Genomic DNA, 23828 nt, shown 5'->3' on the forward strand with positions numbered 1-23828 from the left:
GATAAATATATAATGGGTTTATTTTGAGGGCGTTACAATTATCAATAAGAAAAACAGAAATTTGCTTAAGAAACTCTTGATCAAAAATTCAAAATCAAGAGGGAGAGAGAGAGAGAGAGAATTGCAAGAATGCTTTTTAGGATTTTGGGATGGAATGAAATGGCTGAATTCGTAGTCTATTTATAGGCCTTAATGGATCTGATCGAATGGTCATGTCCCTTGATCGCATCCGATCAGATCTGACCGTTGGATCGACGATCTATGGTACAGATCATTCTGACACCGAATAGATGCCTTGACTATTCACACCTGATCACGATCGGGTGCCATCTCGTCCGTACGATCACGCGCATCTCCAATCAACGACTACGATCAACCCGCTTCAGATCGAACACACAACCGTTTGATCGGTTGGTTGACTCATTGCCAGCGGACGACACGTCATTGCCACATGGAGCTGACTGTATTCCACGTCATCGCTCCAACCTGTCCTATGGTGCAGATCATTTTGACACCGAATAAATGCCTTGACTATTCACACCTGATCACGATCGGGTGCCATCTCATCCGTACAATCGTGCATATCTCCATTCAACGACTATGATCAACCCGCTCCAGATCGAACACACAATCGTTTGATCGGTTGGTTGACTCATCGCCAACGGACAACATGTGAGTGCCACGTGGAGCTGACTGTATTCCACGCCACCCATGCCACGTCATCGCTCCAACCTATCCGATGCAAATAGGAAAGCGCCCTCATGGCGCCGATGCGTCTGTGCCAAGTGCAAAGTGCGCCATCAAACGCCACACAGCCAACGCCACGCACGCGCGTGCGGATGGTGCGAAGCACCATCCTTGCGGTGTGGGTGCATGCACACTAGCTTTCATCCCACAATTCCATATTCAAAGGAATATTCCATGTAGCACTTTATTAAATGCTCCATGTTTTCCTCTCTTTCCAATGTGGGACAAAGTCCCCAAGCTTAATTAATGCTTTCCAAATAAAAATAAGGAAGGCTTTGAAAACACCCAAAAAACAAAATATAAATTTTAAAAACCATTTTTAAAATTCCCCAACATATTGCAAACACTTTAAGATGGAAGTATTAATGGTGCATATTTAACTTACCCTATTTTTAAATTGAATGTGTAAATTGCAAGGGTTGTGAGCGAAGGTGTAATGTGGCAACATGTTTCTTGAGTTTATTAAACAAATAAACAGATTTCTAGAGTGTGCTTGCTGTTTTCTCTTTTGTCCAATTGTTTATTGAGTTCAACAAGTCAATGGTGGCAGTGAATTCTATGGATGTCTCCAACAATTATCCTAAATCAGTAAGGCATAGAAGGAATTTTTTCTTTTGGTGATAGGGAATTCTATTTTGATCATAGATTGTAAAACTATTTATAAAATCCATATTGTGGTAGTGAATTCTATTTTGTAGTTCAAGTCTGATTGTGAAATTTGTTTGATCTTAGATTTTATTTTTTTTAATTATTGTTTTTTGATTCTGTTTTGTTGCGTGGCTTTAAATTTTATTTTTCTTCATTTTTTTTCAAGTATCATTTCTTTTTGTGGTTTTGTGATTTTAAAATAATTAATCAATATGCTAATCTGACCCTTTTAGATCCAATAACGAGCACCTTTGTTTTGAAGGAAAATGCTCTATTGCAGCTCCACGTAGAGGAGGGAAAGAACCATCCAAAAATTCCTAATGTGAGTTTGCCTTATAATATTGTTTTCCTTTTCGTTCTACAATATATGAGCCTTTCAAGCCATTCACTACTCTCTCGCAATCTCTCTTTCTCTAATGTGTTTTGCTTTTATATTGTAGCACTAAACTTCAATTACAATAGAAAATAAGTGTGAGCGACCATTTACAGCTATTGTGGCGCATTTGATATTGAAGATGAAGCTTCTAAAATTCGTTGTGAGCCCAAATCAAGTGATATGAAAATGATATCAAAAGTGAAAAGAAAGAAGGTCCCTTTTTTTGCCCCTAATATAAATTGTTTTTCTTTGTTTCATTGTTTTTGCCGCTATTGTTTGTTTTATTTTCTTTTGTGTGTGTGTGTGTGTGTGTGTGTGTTTCTTCTAGGTTTTGATTTGCTTCCTCCACTAGATTAGTTTTTCCCTAAGTTAGGCATTCCTTACGCCCCAAATCTTTCTTTCTTCTAAATAGGGGTGTTGTGGAAGTGTCTATAGCTTTCATGTTTTGGACTATATGCAGTGCTTTGTTATCCATGAAAGATGAGTATAGTTCTTGGTTTAGTTATGTTTGGGTTGAACTTTGTTATCATAAAATAATTGTGATTTTCCATATGATTTGAGATTGGATTTAATAGCTAAATTTTGGAGCCCTCAACAAATTTTCTATATGAATTTCTCTTTCCATATCTTCTTAATTGCTCTCTCTTTTCAGCCACTGATGTAGCCCCTCTGAATCACTGCTGCAGCACTTCCATCTCGACAATTGCAAAGGGGAAACAGAGAGGGCTTCATCTAGGGCTTCATTGTGCCTGAGCTTGATTTGAAAATAATTGCACAGGGGTAAGTACTCTATTTATACCATTTGGAGCATCAATTATGTTTTTCTCACTCTCTATTTAACTATTCCTTTTCTCTACTTAATTATGTTTAATTCAGTTTCATTCTCTTTCTTTCATTTTTCTGTTGTGGTAAGTATCTTTTATAAGCATTTCGCTGTAATCTTTGTTTCAAATAAAATTTCCCGGTTAATTTTATTTAATGAACCTTGGATTTAATTTTAGTCACATTTGCCCGTTAACATTGATTTCAATTTTCATTCTTTTTTTGTTGCCTACCAATTGTTAGACATAATGTTTCAACTAGAAAATGAGGTGTGCATTATCACAGGAATGGAAACTCCAGCTAAGCTTTAATTGTTTTAGATTTTCTATTCCTTCTTATTTATAAATTTGAATTTAATTTTGTTTGGTTTTACTGTCTTGACAAATTCTTCTTCATTATAACAGGACCCTCTTGGTGGTGGACAAACCTTCCAATCAATTGGTGAATGGATTAGTGTTGGCAAAGCCATCTGATCAAATGGAAAATCGATTGGAGTGTCCAATTCTTCCAATCGGTTTGTTAATCGATGTTTTTGCAAAATTTTGGATGTGAATCAATTAGTTAACTAACGTTACAGACTTGTAGAAAAGTGATATTGGGTCTTTACAATGTTGGTGGCTGCCAATATTATGATAGGATACATGGCATTAGAACCCATGCATCATCTCCAATTCATGTATCATTACTTTAATCGAATTTTTATGAAAATTGTTTATCACAATTTACTAATTACCAAGTGTTAATGTTGTTTAATTAAAATTTGTCTTAAATGTAATAAGCATTAATTATTAAATATAAACTATTAAGAACATAGTAATCGTTATTTTAAAAGTTAATTATTGAATTAAAAAATAATAATTCACACTACTAGAAAAAGGGGTATATGACACGGAACTTTTTGCGACGGTTAGTATTCCATCGCTAATAGTCCCTTATTGCGATGGTAATTTTTGTCTCAAAAAGAAGGAAGCATATGTTCAATGGTTTTTGCGACAGTAAACCTATCGCTGTCGCAAAAGGCTCATTTTTTACGACAATTCTTCCCTCTCAACGTAAATATATATATTTTTAATTTTTTTTTTTTCCGATGGGCAACATTGTGCCGTCGCTAATAGCCACAAAACACCCAAAAGTCCCAAATTTCTCAAACGCTTGGTGCCTTGATACTTTCGTTTTTCCCTCTCTCTTTCCATCTTCCATCTTCCATCTTCCATCTTCAAGTTCTCTCTCTCTCTCTCTCTGTCTCTCTCTCTCTCTCTCTCCATCTTTCATCTACTACTAGTTCACTCCTACTGGCATCAATTTATTGACCCACCCTCACCAAGCCGACATCGACGCCCACTCTCTCTCGATCTCGGTCAGTACATGGATATCACCTCTCGCAACCCCAACAGCACCAGCGTGGGAAGAGTTCTAGGTAACCCTCCTCTCCTCTCCTTTTCTTTCCCCTCACACTCGCTCGCACAGACCTTTACAATCTCTCTCTCTTGCTCATGTGTTACCCTTACAAACTGTTTATAGCAGCAGCAACAGTAACTTCCCACCGATTCTCCCTCTGGCATCCATGTATATCTCTCCTCTGCTATCCTTTGCTCTCCTCGCCTGTCCTCTCCTCTTTTTCTCTTCTTTTTCCTTCATTGGAATCAAGCCCTCTTCATTGGATTTAACTAAATAAAAATAAATAAACCAACCCTAAACAACAGTTTTAATCCAACGCATTATGCAACAGTTTCACAATTAAATCTCGTGTTGAATTTGTGAAAAGTGATACTCCATTTTTGTCGATGCAAGTATGAGTGTGGGGATTGGAACCTTGGAAAGTGGTGCAGAGATTGGAGATTGAGAGAGAGAGGAGAGAGGGTGTGAAGGGTTGATTAGTTGATTCAAAGTGCTATGAATGTGCTTGATGAATGTGTGTGCTCTTCACCTGTCTATTTCTATTTGTTTTGATGAATGTATGTGCTTTTCATTTGTATATACAAGCAAAACTGCAATATTTTCAGTGCAAAAGATGGAAAATGTTTTGATGGGTGAGAGAATTTAAGTGGGTTTTGGAAGAATGGGAAGATGAGAGTAAAAATTGGGGGGACGATAATGAGGTTTGAGAGACATGTGAAGGTGGGATATGGGTTGGAGGTTGGAGAAGAGAGAGAGAGTAGTTTGGGTGTGTGTATTGGGTTATATGGTCTGAGGGCTTTGAACATAGTAGTGTGTTTTAGGGGTTTGGGATTGTGAAGATTTGGTTGGGAGTTGAATGAGAAAGTGTTGATTGATGAAGAAGAAGCCATTTGAGCAGCCGGCAGGTCAAATGGCAGCAGTTGAGTACAGGGTGCGTGTCTAATTGAGAAACTCATATCATGATGTATTTTTTACTTTTGCCTATTGTCTAAGCCATGTCATCATCTGTCAAAGGAACTCATATCATCATCTATTTTTTACTTTTGGCTATTGTCTAAGCCATTCATAGTTTACTATGTTAAAATTTAAAAGTTTTGGTGACCTGTTAGGAAGTCCTTTGCATTGATTTATTTTTATTTAATCCGTCCTCACTCTTTCACAAATTTGTGAAGGGGCACCCCTCCCTTGGGCTAAGTAAGGAAAGTGGCACCCCTCTGAACCTTGAATCATCTGTCAATATATGCCTAGGTTCCAGCCTTTTATTTATTTTTTCTCTTAATTTAAAAATAAAAAAAATTAAATACCCATTTATCTTGGCAACTACATGGAGGATTATGGGTTTTCCGCCATTAAGCTTTAATTTGTTGTTTAGCCCTTGGCTGCTAAGAAATACTGATTACCCATGATCGCATTTGACCAGTTCTTTATTAGAGCTTATCTAAATTGTGTTATGGTCAATATTACTTTTTTGCTGAGTTTAGGGTAACATTCAAACCCTTAGTGCTGCTGATCTTGACAGCTATCATGCTCATGCATGGCTTCTTTCTCCTCCTTGTCAGCCTTACACTCGGCAAAGTAAAATTATTCTCTTCTCTGCTTGTTAATTTCATTTTGATTGGCAAGGTGTTCTCAAACTGTTATTATTTAGGTCTTCAAAAGGGCTCGACTGATGCTTGGGCATCTTTTTTTCTCAAAATTCTTGAACTTATACCAAAAACTTCTCAACCTCCTCCCATGATATTTGTGGAGAATGTTGTAGGGTTTGAGGTTTGTATAGAAAACTTTTATCTCAATAAATAAATTCAGTTCCCTTTACATATATATTATTAACACTTCTTTTTTGTTTCTTGCTTTCTTGTTTTATCTTCTTTTACTCTTCTTCTTTTTTTTTTTTTTTTTTGATAAATAACCAAACTTTATTGATACAGCACCATTCTTTTTCTCTTTCTTTTTTCATGTGTATATGTTGCAGGCATCTGATATGCATAGAATAATGATTGAGATATTGGCAAAAGCTGATTTTGTTACACAGGAGTTCATTCTTAGCCCATTGCAATTTGGTGTGCCCTATTCTAGGCCACGTTACTTCTATCTGGTAACTTCTCTTTCTCTCTCTCTCTCTCTCTCTCTCTCTCTATATATATGTGTGTGTGTGTGTGTGTGTGTGTGTGTCTATTTATATGTAGGTAGGTGTGGGTTTGTTTGTTTGTGATCCTTTGAATGGTTTGTAGATGGAGTCTGTTAATTTATTTGGTGTCAAATTTTATAGTCCCGAGTTATATGATTGTCCTTTTTAAGTGATTAGTGGCTATTCCCTTGTAAGATGTAGAAAAGGCATAGAAGAGTTGCTTCCAAGCCCTAGCCCTTGATTTGGAACAATTAGTTAGGGGGGGTTGGTGGCGGCATTCCACAAATTGCATAGTTGTTTTTGAGTGAATTATTCTTTAAGTAAGTTTGCTGCTGGTTGTCAATTTATACGTGTGAAATATGTTTAAAGAGTTGAGAGTATTTTGGTATATTTTCAAACTTGCTGGACATGGGTTGTTTTTGGTTGCCCATGGCTAGTAGTTGGGTAATGTTATTAGGTTTCTATTTATAGATTTTAGTTGGTCTAGAAGGGTTTTAAAATTGAAGTAAGTTTCTCATTTTGGAGTTACAGTTTTGGTTAAAAAAATAGTGGTAAAGCCTTATATGATTTGGCGATATTTCAATTTTAACAAAGAACAAGGTAAAGATCATTTTCACTAGGTTTAAAGCTTTCCATGATTGTGTGATGCAATTCTAACAATAAGTTTGATAGAAAGATGGGTATCCTAGAACTTTTGAGTTAAGATTCTGGTATTCAAGTCTCACGACCCCCACAAGTGCAGTGCATGGCGGTCAAACTAGTCAAGATCTGCCGTTTTGTTCTCAAAATGGGAATATTACTGTTCCATTAATAAATAGCTGACATCAAAGAACGGCCAAAAGGAACGTTGTTTACCTAGCCAGTTGACCCACTGTTTGTATCTGCCGTTTTGTTCTCAGAATGGGAATTTTTTAACCTAATGAGACAGGCAATATTTGAATTCAAAGGGATGGCTGAATAGGTCTACATTGATTATACTTTTGGATCGGGACATAATGTCACCCATATAATACTAGTGGATGTTGCATTCATAAGGGTATGATTAGTGTATGGCATCAGAATTCAAAATTGTCACAAAGTACTAGATTGAGCAATTTCAACAAAGAATATGGCCTTTTGCTTTATGAATAACAGCCAGATTGTGCGACTTTTTAACTATTATGAACTGACCAAAATATGAGTATTGAATCAAGGGGTGCTATGATATTTATGTATAAGAAAAAAAAGACTTTTTTTCTTAGAACCACAAAATCTTTAATGAATTGAAGTGTGGGTCCTTGTAGTCGTTAGGTAAATTACACAGTTTACCTTGATAGCGTTTGTAGCTGAGTCAAACTGTCAATGCTCAGTCTGCTTCTATGTTATTTCACTTATATAAATACTGTATGTGGTTGGTTGTTGACCTACATCTTAGTTTTCTTTAAATGAATCATGGTTGCTCTAAAACTTTTTTCATTCCCGTCGATGCATATTTACGATCACTATTCGATTTACATTGCCTGTCTTTCTGATTCATGTGTCTCTTAGTATATTCTGTAGTAGTTGCTCTACATGTATTGCTATGTCTAGTATTAATTTCTTATCCCATTTGTTTTCATGACAGTCTCTTGCTGCTGTATTGATTGTTAGAGGGGTTTTGTTTCCCACTGATGTACTCAATTGAAGATTGTGCTGCATATAACAAGAACAGATCAAATGCCATCATTAAAAATGAAAACCAAGTCAACCTTAGGGTGTTTAAGAGAAAAAATGGTGTCCATGTATGCCAGAAGTCAAACATGATATCGAAGAATTTTAATGGTTTTAGAGGGAAGTGCTAACATGATAGGAGTTGATCGAATGCTAAGAACTGCTTTCAATGGTAACAATGCGCCAATTGTAAAATGTGTGTGTGTATGTGTTTTCTTTTTTTAAAAAAAATTTAGCTTTTGAAATTGAGATTTTAAACATACATGTCAGTTAATAGCCTCTTCTTACTGAGGCTTTCAATGTTCTAATGTCTTTCCGTACTGTCACCAATCTCTTTTCTTTCTTTAGTTAGATTCGCATATTGAGAGCCATTCTCTTATTCTCTTAGTTTTCTCATGGATTCCGTTGGAGTCATTATTTCCTTCTATCAACTGAAGTTGGAGAGTTCTGCAGAATATGAACTTTGATGGCCAGATAGGCCTATGTAGATTGCCAATTGGTTTACTGATAAATTAGAACAGATAATTAGATTGAAAAATACTCAGCGGTTTATTTCTTGTTTTTGCTACTCGAACTGTTCCCCATATTTCAAAAGTCAGACAAGGTGTTCCTAGAATGTTATCATAGTTATGTGTAACAAATGATGGTTGATTGCAGGAATCTACACCACCGACCTGTGCATCAAACTTGGAGACAATTTTTTCACCAACTTTGGAGTCAAATGAAGTTCACAGTGAACCAGAGATCAACAATGATGCAGGTACAGTTTAGAATTTTTCTGTTTATGCTGTCTTGGGAATTGTTTTTTTAATCTTAAATTAGAGATTTGTCGCTAGACCATGTGTACTTTTTGACATGAAGATGAAGTTTTTTGAGAAATTTTGTTTGGGTGTTGTTCCATTCGTCCTAAAAAAGGTGGAAATGAAAATGCCGGAAGTCACTGCTTCATGTTTCCAGAGAATGGTCTGTATGTATCTGAAGTGAATTATCTGTTTCTTTCTTTTGGTTTTGAATACAATATTGATTAGCTAAAGCTCCCCATAATTCAAAATTTCCTTCACTAAAAGGCACTTTAAAGAGATTGGGTTCACATATTTAAAAAAATTACAACATCCTCGACCAGTGCGAAAATTGTAAGATGAGCAGAACAAAAAAGCAATTACTAGACCCCCAATGCCTGCATAGCATTCAAACTCATTTCATTTGTTGCCTGCACACTAGCTTAATTCTTTATCACTTGCATTCCCAACTCATTTAATGTATCACTTGAATGAATAATGATGAAATTTTGCTTGATCTGTGAAGAGTTCTTTGTTGGAGATGGGAGTATAAATCTTTGCACATGTTTGTAAAGAATGTCAAACAACATAGATTTTTCTTATTGGATTATGTTTTTATAAAATATTTCAAGCGCATGTCTTAGGTTTGGAAATATAAACCATCTTCTGCATATGACAGCGCAAAGCAGAAGATTCACGTTCAGTTTTGAATTGGTCGTGCCAAAAATGGATTGACATAGTCTAAATAAGCCTTACCTTCCTCTTATCTCTATGCAGGGAGTAACGAAGATCTTGATCCATCGATTTTGGGAGCTGATGACAGTGATGATAACAGCAGGAGCTCTAGTGAATATCAAACTTGCATTGTCTCAGATTTCTATTTCTGACATGGTTGTTGCAGGCTTACCCATTGAAGGCAACTCAATTTATGATGACATCACAGAAGCTAGTTGCTTGCTTGATTAAAAATTGATGAGCCAAGTACGTTTTTTGATGTGGCTAAGGAATACATGATATTGCCTTTCCTTGAGGATACCAGGAGGTAGGTGGTGATCATGATGGCAGAACATTTGAGGACACCATTATAGATTCAGATGATTTAAGCTTGTATCTTGCAATCCATCAGTTGAGATCCTGCAATGAGGAACCTGATGTGAATCCCTACTTAGCTTCAGATCAATTAGAGTGCTTTGATCCACACATGTTTATCAGAAATCTACCTGACCTACCAGATGTGGTGCCAAATTTTCACCCCACTACATTGCTAAATGAAACACAAAAAATGAAGTCCACTACCCTAGTACTGGATTTGGATGGTAAGAAAATTGAACTCCTTTGATGTGTTTACTATTAATCTCGATATTTTTTCATTTTATCTTATCTAGTTTATTTCTTGGTTATGTCAGTATAATATTTATGATCCACACCTATAGTGAACTTTCAACTTCGGGTGTACTTGTATTTCTACGAATCATTTTAAAGAATTTTTACATAAGTTGATTCTTCCAAAGGTTGGTCACACTAGCTTTCATTTGTGCAGAAACACTTGTCCACTCTACGTTGGAACATTGTGAAGATGCGGATTTTAGTTTTCTAGTCTTTTTCAACATGAAAGTGCACACAGTCTATGTAAAATAGAGGCCTTATCTGCAGATGTTCCTAGGGAGGGTTGCTCAGATGTTTGAAATTGTGGTGTTCACAGCCAGTCAAAGCATCTATGCAGAACAGCTTCTGGATATAATGGATCCAGATAGAAAACTTATCTCTCGTCGAGCTTATCGTGAATCATGCATTTTTTTCAGATGGAAGTTACACCAAGGACTTAACAGTTTTAGGTGTTGATCTTGCAAAAATTGCTATAATTGACAATTCTCCTTGGGCAGATTTCCTGCCCATTGACTTTCACGTATCCTTTGTAAAGAATATTTAGTAGACAATTGTTACAGGGTAAATATATACATATGATTTTTTAGATGTGGATGTGGATGTGGATGTGGATGTGGATGTATTTTATTTTAGAAAATATTAATAATTTGTACAGGGAATGAATTAATAAAATATATATAGATTTTATGAAAATAATTTTATTGCGACAATAATAAACCGTCTCTAATGTAATTATCATTTCCTTACATTTTATTAGCGACAAGTTAACCTGTCGCATATATATCGTAGTTCAAATCTTCAGCGATGGTTTAAACTATCACAAATATGGTATTAATTTAATTTTACTTTTTTGCAACATTTTAGACCGTCGCTAATAATATTTTTTGTAGTGGTTTAAGCTGTCACGAATATGATATTAATTTAATTCTACTTTTTTGCGACGTTTTAGACTGTCGCTAATAATACTTTTCACGGCATCAAATACAGTCGCTAAAAATTTTTTGGCTACAGCAACCAACATTGTCACTAAAAGTGAAGTTTTTTTTCCTTTTTGTGTCAGGTTAAACCGTCGCAAAAATCATTGATTAGCCGTCGCTACAAGAAAGCGACGGTTTGTAACCGTTGCAAATACTTTTTGTTACACCCCCTTCCGCCACCCCCCATTTCCCATCGCTACTCCGTCGCAAAAAGTCTTTTGCGACGATATATGAACCTTTTGCGACATTTAAGACCGTCGCAAAAGCTCCGATTTTTAGCAGTGTCATTGGTTAAATTAGTGTTATCAAATATTAACATAATTTGTGTTAGTTTGAGAATTTCGATTGTTCATTATATACTATTATTTTAGCTTCCAATTACAGTAGAGAGCGAGCGAGCTCTTGTAGTTTCAATGTAGGGGAGATAATGTGAATCCATGAAGCTTTTGGGTTTTCTTCTTGTCACATTTCTCATGAATAATGAATTAAATTGCATCTTGGAATGTAAAGGATTTAATTAAATTGCATCTGGTTTAGACCTTGTATAGATTGCTTAGGAGTCATTCTAGATGGCAAAGAAGTTAACAACTAAGTATTGTTTGATATCTGTAACAAAAAAAACAAGTATTGTTTGATAGGACAAGGAATTGATTTCTTCTTAGTACTTAGTTTTACACCTACTTCTTGTGAATTTTTGTTATTTATATTAAAAAATAAAATTCATCTTGTGCATTTTTGATGATGTTGATTTCGAATAACAGGTTGGTACCTGCCGTGCGGAGTTACATAGATGCCAAAAAACAGAAGGTCAATTATTTAATGATGGAATTTTAGATTTATTTATTATTTAAAATTTGTATTGGGACTTCAATGCTTATTTGATTTGAAATCAGAGGAAATAATTTATTGACAATAAAACACTGAAATCAAATATGCGGAAATAATGATTGTGTACTAAAATTTAGCATGAATTTTATTCAACTGGATAAGTATTAAATGCCATGTGTCGGGGTTGAATTGATGGGGAACTTTAGCATGAACTTTTTTTAATTTTTGTTTCCCGATAAATCTGATAAATTTGTAGTATTTGATAGTAGATCTAATAATATTTGAAGCTTTCAATGGTAGTTTTGGTAGTTTTGTCCTTGTTTTTCACCCCCTTGATTGGAGCTCACTTTTAGTTCTTTAATCATCAAGTTTAAATATGATAAGAGAAGTGAAGGGTTGGAGATATTCTTTAATAATCAATTTCAAACATTGTGGTGGCCAAGCCCATCAAATCAATTGACCAATCGATTGGTGATGGCCAATCGATTGGTCATTTGATTCCTATGCACATTGTTATTTTGTATAGGACACAGCCAATCAATTGTGTAATTGATCATTTATTGATGTTAATAGAATATGAGTAACTTGGTAAAGTGACTTGAAGTTGCATTGAGGTGCTAAGGTTTCCTGGAGCTTAAGCGTGAGGTGCAAGGCGAGGTGCTAGTTGTTGAAGATAACCAAAATATTAATATTGGCAAAGTTTTAAACATAAAACAAATATTCTTAGATAGAGTCGAGTGGAGAAGAAAGATTCATGTAGTCGACCCCATTTGATGGGATTTAAGGCTTGGCTTGGTTTGGTTTGGTTTAATGACATTCAATATTCCAAAAATCATGAAAAATAACTTTCAACGTTTCAAAAATAATAAATTATAACATTCAATCTTACTTTGCCCTATACTATCTATCTTTCTTTATAAATTTATTAACGTGATTCATTCCTTTTTTTTAGATAAGGAACTCACACCATATAATACCTTAGTGGTTTTAATTTTAAAGCGGGGCCAAATTGCCTAATAACTTCAATCATTGGATGAAACTGTTATAATTCATTACATTGAAAGGAATCCCAAAGCCACATATCCATCTTGCAATCCCAGAGCTCTTACTTAATGCCTAGACCTTTTTCTGATATGAAAATTGGGGCTCAAAGTATGTTTTACATTTTATATTAAAGGGGTTGTAATTTCATATGGTTACACACACAGAATAAGGATGGAGCAAAAATTTAAATAAAGTGCATGAGGTGTGCGCCACTCCCTTAAGATGCGCCTCAGGTGCGCCTCGCTCCTAAGCGCGCCTTTTAAAACACTTAGTTTGAATTTCTAAGAGTGGTATGTAACTAAAATTCTACCAACCTTTCTGTTGGTTGAGTGGAAGTGCCACAGACTAAGTAGGCGAATATCTTTCCTTTTGCAATATTGATTTCAATTTCTGCCTATGTAATACCTTTTTTTTTATTTAAATTTGATTGTTGCTCATGTTATAAAATGCTAAAATGCAAATTCTATGAAGTCAATTTGTGCAAGGAAGCATTTAAAACGTGAATGCTCACATTTTATAGCTTTAATTTGTTTATTTTTTTGGTTTTTATGGGAATGAATCTTGATTCTAGAGAACTTCTTCGATTGTTTTTGGTATTGATTTTGTTAATTTTTTTTGATAGCTTCTATTTTTGTGTCACTGGTGTGTATATGTGAAGGTTCAATTGCTGCCCAGACTAGTAGTGCTTCAACAGAGAAAACACAGGTATTGTTGATGTGCAATTTAATTGCTTTATTTACATTTATGTTACGAATTCATACAAACATGTTATTGATTGCTTTAACCAAACATTGGTTTTGTGTTTGTGATACTATATATTTGATTTGGTTTTTATCTTTTTGACTGGATTGGTTTGAGTCAAGATCCATTACAAGTTTTGTGGTGGATATGAATTTGTCATCAACGTGCAATGAAAGTTGTGTATTGCCTTCATTGCACGATTAACATGAACCGTAAGCTTAATGAGGTCTACAAGAACCTAAGTGATTTTTTTAATCTATATTATCTAAAAAACTAAAACCTTAAATTGATTTTTTGGAGTATTATTGTGTCCATCGATGGTGTTGGTTGTTTTATTTGCTTTGTAGAACCTGACAATGATGAAGATGAGATCTATTTTTTGTTTTTTTAAGTGTTTGTTTTTTATTTTTATTTATTTATTTTAATTGGGTTGAAAGCTTTAGTTTGTTTGGTAGTTGAGATAATGTGAAGGTGTAGAAATTAAAATTGTAGACGTGCTTTAGTTTGTTTGGTAATTGAGACCATGTACAGAAACTGTAAATTTTAAAATTATTGAATTGGTGGATGTGTGATCCTTTTATTTGGCTTTAGTTTTTGGAAGTTATTTTTTCTCTTGTTTTTATTTATTATTATCTTTTTTCATATGCTTGTGACTCGGAATAGTAACTTTGGTTATTTGTTCTTAAGGAACCACAAAACACACTGAGTCATTCAATGTCTCTCGACTACCAAAGTTTAAATTATGTTTTAGAAGTTGTAGTAATCAGTGACTTTAAATTGTCGGAACTTATGTTTAGAAGAAAATGTATCTTTGAGTGCTGAAATTCACGCATAGTTGACGGAATTGAACTTGAAACATAGGAAATCCAATTCAAATAGCTGAAATATTGATGACTCAATTTGTGGACATTAACATGGATGAATTGGTTTACAGAAACTAATGGTCTGAAATGTTGATGCTTCATTGATAGAAACAAATGAGTAAAAGTTGGAAAATGAGTCCCAACTGTCGGTAGAGCACCGGAATTGGTAGCATAGTATTGGCGTGTGCTTAAATTATTAGTTGCTTATGATTAATTGATATCAGAGCATTGGCAAGTGTGCTTGCATTATTATTTGCTTTGTTTGTGGACATTAACATGGATGAATCGGTTTATAGACCAAATCAAATGCACAACACATGTACATATGAGGAATTTACTTATGGAATTTGTAAGCCATGGTGTTATACTTATGGAATTTACTTTTCTTATGAACAGGCTACTTAAGGATTCAAGCGATTATTTGAAGATATGTATAAGTCATGCTTTTGCTCATGGCATTTTATATGTATGATGTCAAGAAAGACGTATGGACAACTTTGATATTTTGGTTTTTTGACCTAGTTGGGAGATAAGGAATTGATATCAGAGCATTGGCAAGTGTGCTAACATGGATGAATCGGTTTATAGACCAAATCATACGCACAACACATGTACATATAAGGAATTTACTTATGGAATTTGTAAGCCATGGTGTTATACTTGTGGAATTTACTTTTCTTATAAATAGGCTACTTAAGGATTCAAGCGATTATTTAAAGATATGTATAAGTCATGCTCTTGCTATTTTGGTTTTCTCACGTGGTTGGGAGATAAGGAATGCAAGTGCAACTAGTGTTGTGTTTTGTGAAGGGTTGGTACCCTCTTTGTAAGGGCTTCAATTTTGGCTTTTGTTGGAAGTGAGTTTTAATTTTTGAATATTTAAAAGTGATACGTACAACCCTTGCTAACCAAATTTTTTAATGTGGCAATTAGATAACCGATATGTGAACTTTGTATGCCTAATATTTTTTGGCGAGTTGGATATTAACTACTTTGTAAATGTATTGTATATCAATTATTTTATTGAAATGAAAAAAAAAAAATTATTTTATTGAAATGAATGAAATATGCCCCAAATTTTCTCAAGTGTTTAAATATTACATTTATTGGTGTTCATGTGATTTTTAATTTCTCTGATGGTTTGCTAATCAATTTTTTGTTTGAACAAGATAATTGGATTTTGTGTATGGATTGACATGGATGATATTAAGTGAAGGTCCACAATTGATTAATCCACATTTGCAATTTGGGTGGCCTTTTGTGCTTAATTGATTGGCATACTTGAACAATTTGGTTGGATGTTATTTTAAAATTAATTGTGTAATCGATTCAAAGTGAAATTGTTAGGCATTGGACATATATTATAATTGCACAATCTATTGGGAGTGAATATATATGGTTTGGATTTGGTTGATATTTGATCCATGACGAATTGTACAATAATATGAATTCTTTTGTAACCGATTGATTTTGCAATTGATTAGTAGTGAAATTGTAAGATATTTGCTTACCAATCAATTGTGCAATTAAATGAGAATTAATTTGATAAGTAGTTGACAATTTCATAGCCAATTGATTGTGAGTGAAATTGTAAAACATTTGATCATCAATCAATTGTGCAATTAAATGAAAATGAATTAGGTACTTGACACTTTAATAACCAATCAATTGGAAGTATAATTCTATCACCAATCAATTGTGCAATTAAATGAGAATGAATCTTATAGGTACTTGATAATTTCACATGCAAAGATTTTTAACAACTTGGCTTGCACATGTTGCAACATAAACAATTTGGTATCCAAATATCATATACATAGATTGGCATCCAAAAAATAATTTACAATTTGGACATATATCAATTCGTTTATAGATGGATTAGCCAAATCAAATTTACATCCAAATAAAAATTATCCAAGTTTACATTCATCCACACAAAAATCATCCAAATTACATCAACCAAATATTGTTCAAAAACCAATTTTAAATTGTACATTAGACTAATTGTTTATAAAAAATATAAAAAATAAAAAATAAAAAGGGGGGGTCACATTTTAGAAGGGGGTTAACCATTGGTGTTCGTTTCTCCTTACTATAGGAGCTTCACATGTAGATTAGTATAAATCAAAGGAGACTAACATGGAAATTTACACGAAAAAAGAAAAGAAAAAAGAAGATGGATTCATAAAATTGCCCACAAAAAATTAAAAATAAATAGGGAATGCTTCCAAGCATAATGACGCTAAGATGGAGTCGAATCTCCCAAAGCCAGCTACTAGATCAATTTGAACAGCCTCATCTATAATTGACCCCACTCCTGCAACAATTTTACATCAATTTAGCTAATTTCAATGGATAACAATTACTATAAACAAAAAGTTTAAATTAATGAAAAGCAGGTACCTCATTTGCAACAAAGGCAGGCTTTTCGTTGGCAATTTCCTCACAGCATACACCATAACCCTATGCATATAACATTGGTCTAATTACCCAGTTCTAGTTATAGCAAAATTGGGATGAAGCAAGGAATCAATTCTAAAATAGAGTATTTTAGGTTTTTAACTATTATAATCTTCAAAAATATATGCAAGCTTCCAACATTCAAGAAGCAAAATACATTCATAAGTCTGGTTGTTTGGAAAGAGAGAAAATAGTCAACAAGCAACTACCAAAAAGTCAACTCTTCTATCTACTTTTTTGCAAGTCTTTTTGTAAAAAGTCAAATAGTCAACCAAAATAGCCAATTCCCAAATGAACCCTCAATACTTTTAAGCATATGGTGAAAGTAGAAAAATCAATGCAGGTTTAAGAACAAAATATATGATGTCATTCTTGAAGTACATCAAAATATTCTATCAATTTACAACACTGACAGACATTACAAGTTGATAAAAACACAAAACCACATGTACTATTCTTAAGGGTAAAAAACACTTGCCATAGAAAAGAGACAGTTTAGACAATTCCTTGTGACTATGAACAAAGGCCCATTTAGAGATTGTAGTGAAGAGAGAAACATGTATCCTAGAGCAACAGAGTGAGGGAGAGATATACTTTCATGTATCCTACCTTAACATATTTAGAACATAAATCCTTCTTGAAAAAAATATGCAAAGTAGATTATATAAATAGAACATAAATCCTTGAAAGCTTCAGAAGGAGTACCACCTACTACCTACTACCAAACTCATCCTATGTCAATTTATACCAAGCACAGATAGATGCATCAAATTCAAAACCTGTGATTTACCTAGATGAGATTGGTGATGATACTTGAGAGAAAAAAGTGAATGTCCAAACAAACAATAACCGGGTCCGCTGCAAAGGCAAAGTTGTTAGGCTAATAACAGAGTAGTTTTGGGAGGACAGAACACATACATTCAGTGGTCATTTGAACACTTTGAGAAAGAAGTTTAAACCCAAAAAAGTAGCATGGCGTAGAAATATATTAAGGCGCCGGGAATGAAAAAGTCATCAAGAGGTAACTTTAAAATAATCAGAGAAAAATACCTCAACGCCCTTGCAGCAGTAACCCAACTACCCTCACTAGTAGGCAAGAGACTAAGATAGACTCAATCAGCCACTCCCTACAATTCCACAAACATATGAATCTCAAAATAAATAAATAAATAAATAAATAAAAATACCAAGTAGCGATAACTTCAATAATTACAACATTATGTACACCTTCAAAAAGTTTAACAATGGATACATAGAACCAAACCTAGAAACCACCATTACAAATTGCCTCATCAAACATAGCAAATAATTGTCCGATCCACACCAAATAAAGCTCAAAAAAATTTACAAGACAACATTAAAAGGAGTAATTTTCTTAAACAAAGCATTTTAGTCTTTTCAGTTTGTTCTGTTTTGTTTCCTATTCAAACATACCAGCTCAACAAAAATTTCAAGTCGGGGCTCCAATTTAATAACTCAACCAAACAAGTTACTAGTTCAAGAAATTATGACCAGAATAATACAATTTAAAAGAGATTAGAGCAGAATATAGACAAGTGTACCCAATAACATGACTTCTGACAATTTGAGCTACTTTACAATATAAATCAACTCATTAAACACCAAAGTGAAACTTGGGGGTGAAGATGTTATCCACTCATATGCTCACACCCTGTCAAAGTTGACGGGAGATATTTGATGGAGTATTGACATTGAAACTTGACCGAAACTATGTAAACTTTTGATTGTCACAATTGAAACTAAAAACAAGGTGAAACTTAGGTCAAAGTAAAGGGGTGCAAAGTGCATGAAATTGTATTTCATAGAAGGTAAGGCCTACTCTAAGTTGTAGCCTTACAATGACATGGCATATAAAAGGCCCTTGGTTATTATTATTATTAGAAAGATAGATTCCTAGAGCATCTTGCCCTTTTTTCTATTAGTAAGGTTCTCAAAAGGTATCAACCAAGCCAAAACTTGAGTTTGATTGTAGGGGCACACATTAGCATGCTAACAACATATAAAGGCTTTTGTTGCTTGCTTAAAAAACTTTAAAAACAAAACCAAAAAAAAAAAAACATATAATTCAACTCATTAAACACATAGTCTAGAACATATGCATATATGTATGTGTGTGTGTACATGGTGTGCAATTCATAAGTAAACTAGCATTTGATACGCAAAAAATAAATAAACAAGATAAGAAGAAAAAAAGGACAAAATGAATTAAAATCATTGAGCAAATATAATCTAAACCAGATACACAAACACACAAATATTTAGCTCTTGAAGTAATACATTTACTTTCATCATATATTGTAAAACTGCCTATAAATCCAACCCAATATTACTTTCAGATACAAATTTCCTATTGATTGAATATAAACAAATAATTTATTATTTTTTAAATATAAATTCCACAACCATTGCCACTGGATCCGCTATTACGTTAAAGTCCCAATGTTTTTAAAAATAGGTTTTAAGTTTTAACTATAGCTAAAAAAGAGAGACCATAACCTCTTCCAATTCCTAGAATAGAAAGTAGACTTCAAATGGGGAATGACCATATTATATGAACCCAATTGTCTTCGTATTTTTGTTTGCCCAAAAAAAAAAAAATTTGTCCTCGTATTTTTGGGTCATTTTTGGTTTTAGACAGACCAAGAAATAAATAATAAAAAGAAACACTATTAGCATTACGAATTGCGGAGCTATTTTCGCTGATAAGGTTTTAAAAAGGGCACTGTTGGAAAATAAAACAAGTAATGCTATGTAAATATAAAATTCATACATAAAATTGAACGATATGATTGCTCAAACATATTGTTTTGACATTGCTTTTGTGACATTCTGTATAACAATTATGTTTGTAAATCAATTTTCAAATTTAAAAAAAAAATGCAATTAATACATGAAATTAGTGAAGTTGCCAAGAGAAGGAGGAAAAAAAAAAAAGAAGAGAGAGGAATCACACTTTGATTGACTGACCTGAGCAAATTACTCTCTCTCTCTCTCTCTAAAAACCACTGGGAGACAAAATTTAAAAACTCTTGATTCAGATAACTTTTTGTTCCTCTTCTTCAAACCTTAACCAATTCAGTGCATTGTTGATAAAAAAAAAAAATCGAGAGAACGTGGAGGCGATTACGAGAATTATATATAGAAATGAAGAAATCATTGAATTGGAAGAGTTTCAAAATCCAACATAAGTAAATCAAGAGAGCAAATTGACTTGAAACTTCAGAGATTCGCAATGTTTCGCTGAAATTGAGCAAGACCGCAACAAAAAAACCAGTGATCAGTACAATGGAGTATGTGTATATATATACAGTTTGTATATACATATACTTTACCTTAAATACATACATGTATTCCCATCAAAATTGGTAAAACATTCCAAAAATTGATTCAAAAAATTGAAAATAGGGCTAGGGTTTAGTAAGAATCATAGAGTGAGAATCATAGAGTGAGATATAGAGAGAGCAAGAGAGTGAGGGAGAGATAGGGTTTAAGAGATACCTTGAGGGAGAGATAGGGTTGTTGCTCGCTGGCGAAGGGAGAGCCGACAGAGTGAGAGCAACAGAGGGAGAGTCGACGGAGTGAGAGACATGTAGTTCAACGATGGAACCCAACAGATACTTGTAGTTCAAGGGTTATACAGAGATTCAAAAATATTGATCTTATAAAAATAAAAAATTAAAATAATTAAATAAAAATTAATCTTGTAAAAATAAAAATTTATATAATTAAATAAATAATATTAATAATTTAAAAATAAAATAAAAAATAATAATAATTTATTAAATTAAAATCAAATTAACAATTATAGTTTTTTTTTGGCCAAGAGAGAGAGGGGGGAAATGGAGTGTGACCCATACCCACTGGCCACCCTGTCACTATGGCCGGCTGCTAGCCGCCGAAACAAGAGAGGAAGAGAGAGAGAGATGGAGTGTGGTGTGGGAGCCTATAGCCTACTCTGCTATAGCAGACATGAGTTACCTATAACTATTACAAACATAAAATAACACGTAAAAGTGGTGAGCAAATTTAATTTATTGAAAATATATTTATTCATCATTAGGATAAACTATTACGATAGAATGACAGAGAACATAGAAGAGAGTGGAGGCAAAATTATAAAATACAGAAATGATACATCCCTCTAATTTGGGAGCTCTAAAAGAGTACAAATGATATGGAAAATCTAAAAAAGAAGGAAAAAAAAAAACCAAGGCTAAAACATCACATTACATGGGACTCACACCAATTAGAGCTATCAGAGCTCTTAATTTAGAGATATTAGAGCTGTTAGAGCTCTTAATTTAGAGCTCCTAATCTTTTTTCTATAAGACTAGAGCATGGCAATGTTTTGGCTTCGTTTGGAAAGAGGGGTTGGGTTGAGTTTGGGGCTATTTTAGTCACAAAAAGGCAAAATAAGTTTTTTAGCCCAATAAGACAAAATATCACATCCAACCTATAATCATTACATTATTTCTCTCACAAAAAGTCACAAAAGTCAAAAAGTCCTTCCCAAACAAGGCTTTTTAGCCATAGGTTAAAATAACCAAAAAACCAACCCACTTCCCAAACGAACCCTTTGATATCTATCTCTAGCTCCATTCTTTTGGTCAAAAAGAATGGCTACCTCTCTCGCTCTTAGTCCCGCCCACCCCTACTAGCTTAGTCGAAATTGGTCTGTTCACCTCCTCGTCAATCACTCAACTCAAACAGTAATATATATACAAACGGTCATAATTCAAACTACTATAAATATCTTTCATTTTTCAAAATAAATCTCACTAGGGGTGTCCGCGGTTCGGTTTGGACCCGCCCGCATCTATGCAGTTTGGAGAAAAGTCAACCCGCAACCGCCCGCAATGCGGTTTGCAGTTTGTGCGGATAGGGTTTGCGGATGTGCGGGCGGTTGCGGCTGGTTTGCGGTTTGGATTTGAATTTTTTTCTTACAAATAAACAACGGAAAAATCAGTGATCAATAATATACATAACAAGTGCAATGTATCATAATTGAGTTCTAAACTAAAGAGGATTAACCAACAAGACTATATCAAATCCATAAGTATCTGTCTACTGAGAATCTGAAGTTCCAACATACCTTCCAGTTGGATCTATCCCATGTTCATCACAAACAACTTCCTAAAATTTTGATCCGATCTGGTTTCCACACTGCCCACCTTGAATGTGCAGGATTTCTCTATTTTTTCTGCAAATTAAAGTGAACTCAATGTCAATTTGAACAATCCTAAGGTAATTCAAATCAAAACATCATACCCAATTTGAAATTGAATTACTAATCCATAAGAGACCTACCAAATTTAATTGATAATTCAATGAAAACAGATCTACCAAATCAACTCAAAATTATTCATTCCATAATAAATAAATTAAAAGGAGAATATAATGCTCTTCAAGACACCAAGAGTGCACAGAACTCAGATCCACCAAAACCATAAAAATTTTCAAAAATTTAATATTCACAAAAATGAAAGGGTCAGGATTGTACATGGAATTATGATCCAATTTTTTTTTAAAATTTTCCAGTAAAATAGACAAAAATGACAAAATTATACGTCATATGATTCAAATTTCAAAGATCTTCAACGAATCTACAAAGTGAACTCAAAACAGATGTGGGAACAAAGTGAATTCAAAACAAATCTAGATCAATTTGTGCACAATGTAACAGATAATTTTCAAATCAGATAATCTTCACACACAAAAAAAATCGTGGAATAATTCACAGAAAATGAACGAAAATCAAACAATTTGAGCAATCCAGACATCAAACCACAAATATCCACGAAATGCATTACTTTATTTAACATCTAAAACAGTTTAATCTAAGAAGATCAAATCCAACAAGTGCCACTGAAAATTTTAAGACACAATTACAAATTTTACACTAAGCAAAAGAAATTCGCTTGGTTTGTACAATCCAGAGATCAAATCACATATATATATATATATATATATATACCCATAAAAAGCAGTAAAAAAGTTCAAGATCTAACGCGTACACATAAAACAAAACTACATATATACAGAAATTGAATCTAAAAAATTGAACATTAAATTAAATTTTGAGAGAGAGAGAGAGAGATGGAAGAATGAGAGAGATGGAATAACAAGAATGAGAGAGAAGATGAACAGAGAGAGGTTTACCTGAGAATTGCCAGAGCCAAAGACTGACACAGATCGGTGCTGGTTGTGGTCAATCGGCGCTGGTTTTTGTCGATCGGGGAGAGAGAGAGAGAGAGAGAAATGGAAGAAGAATGAGTGAGAACTGAGCTGAGTAGCCTACGGGATTAGGGCAAATAGATAGATAGATCGATCTAGATGATGATGAACGGTCCATGTTATTTCTTAAAAAATATATATATATATTATATTTGGCTAAGTGCAGGCGGGTTGCGGCGGGTACGGTCCAAACCCGCAACCCGTCCGCAACCCGCAAATCTTATATATTTCAAACCGTACCCTACCCTATTCATTTTGCTAAACTGCCTATATACGTGCGGGTAGGGTCGGGTAGGGCGATTTGTGCGGGTCGGATAACCCTATGCCCAGCCCTAAATCTCACAACAAGTAATTCTTTTTCTCTCTTAAACTCTCTCAATCTCTCTTAACTCTCAATTAATTTTGTAGTGTCATCCCTAAGTGACAATTGTAATTGTGCAACAAGGAACTTTTATCAGAAGAAGCAAACTTCTGTATCGCATTTGCCAGTCGGTAACATTAATTAGTTTAATTAAATTTATTAGCTACTCATTTTTTTCATTAATTATTTGTGCACATATATTAATTATTATTTTTTACTAATTGTATTTACATATTGAAAATCCTAAGTGACTCATGATTAGATCAAGATTAAAATATTCCAAATCCTAATTATTCAAAACACGCAATCTAAATCATCAAGCACTT

At 33.9% G+C, this 23828-nt stretch overlaps 1 long non-coding RNA gene and 1 pseudogene across 2 annotated transcripts; one reads left to right on the forward strand and one right to left on the reverse strand.

Moving 5' to 3' along the window:
- Positions 1 to 3734: 3734 nt before the first annotated feature.
- Positions 3735 to 10561, forward strand: LOC145801423 (uncharacterized; annotated as a pseudogene). Its single transcript, XR_014342894.1, has 5 exons — positions 3735 to 4922; positions 5964 to 6086; positions 8466 to 8568; positions 9365 to 9903; positions 10128 to 10561. The product of XR_014342894.1 is annotated as an uncharacterized LOC145801423 (transcript).
- Positions 10562 to 16261: 5700 nt separating this feature from the next.
- On the reverse strand, positions 16262 to 23219 carry LOC145801784 (uncharacterized). Its single transcript, XR_014343437.1, has 5 exons — positions 23067 to 23219; positions 22000 to 22107; positions 17937 to 18013; positions 16830 to 16889; positions 16262 to 16743 (listed from the first exon to the last, which is right to left on the reverse strand). It is a non-coding gene; the product is annotated as an uncharacterized LOC145801784 (long non-coding RNA).
- Positions 23220 to 23828: the final 609 nt, after the last annotated feature.

This window comes from Camellia sinensis, chromosome 10 (assembly GCF_055761805.1).
Source record: "Camellia sinensis isolate YWXY chromosome 10, ASM5576180v1, whole genome shotgun sequence".
Classification (NCBI taxonomy): Eukaryota; Viridiplantae; Streptophyta; class Magnoliopsida; order Ericales; family Theaceae; genus Camellia; species Camellia sinensis.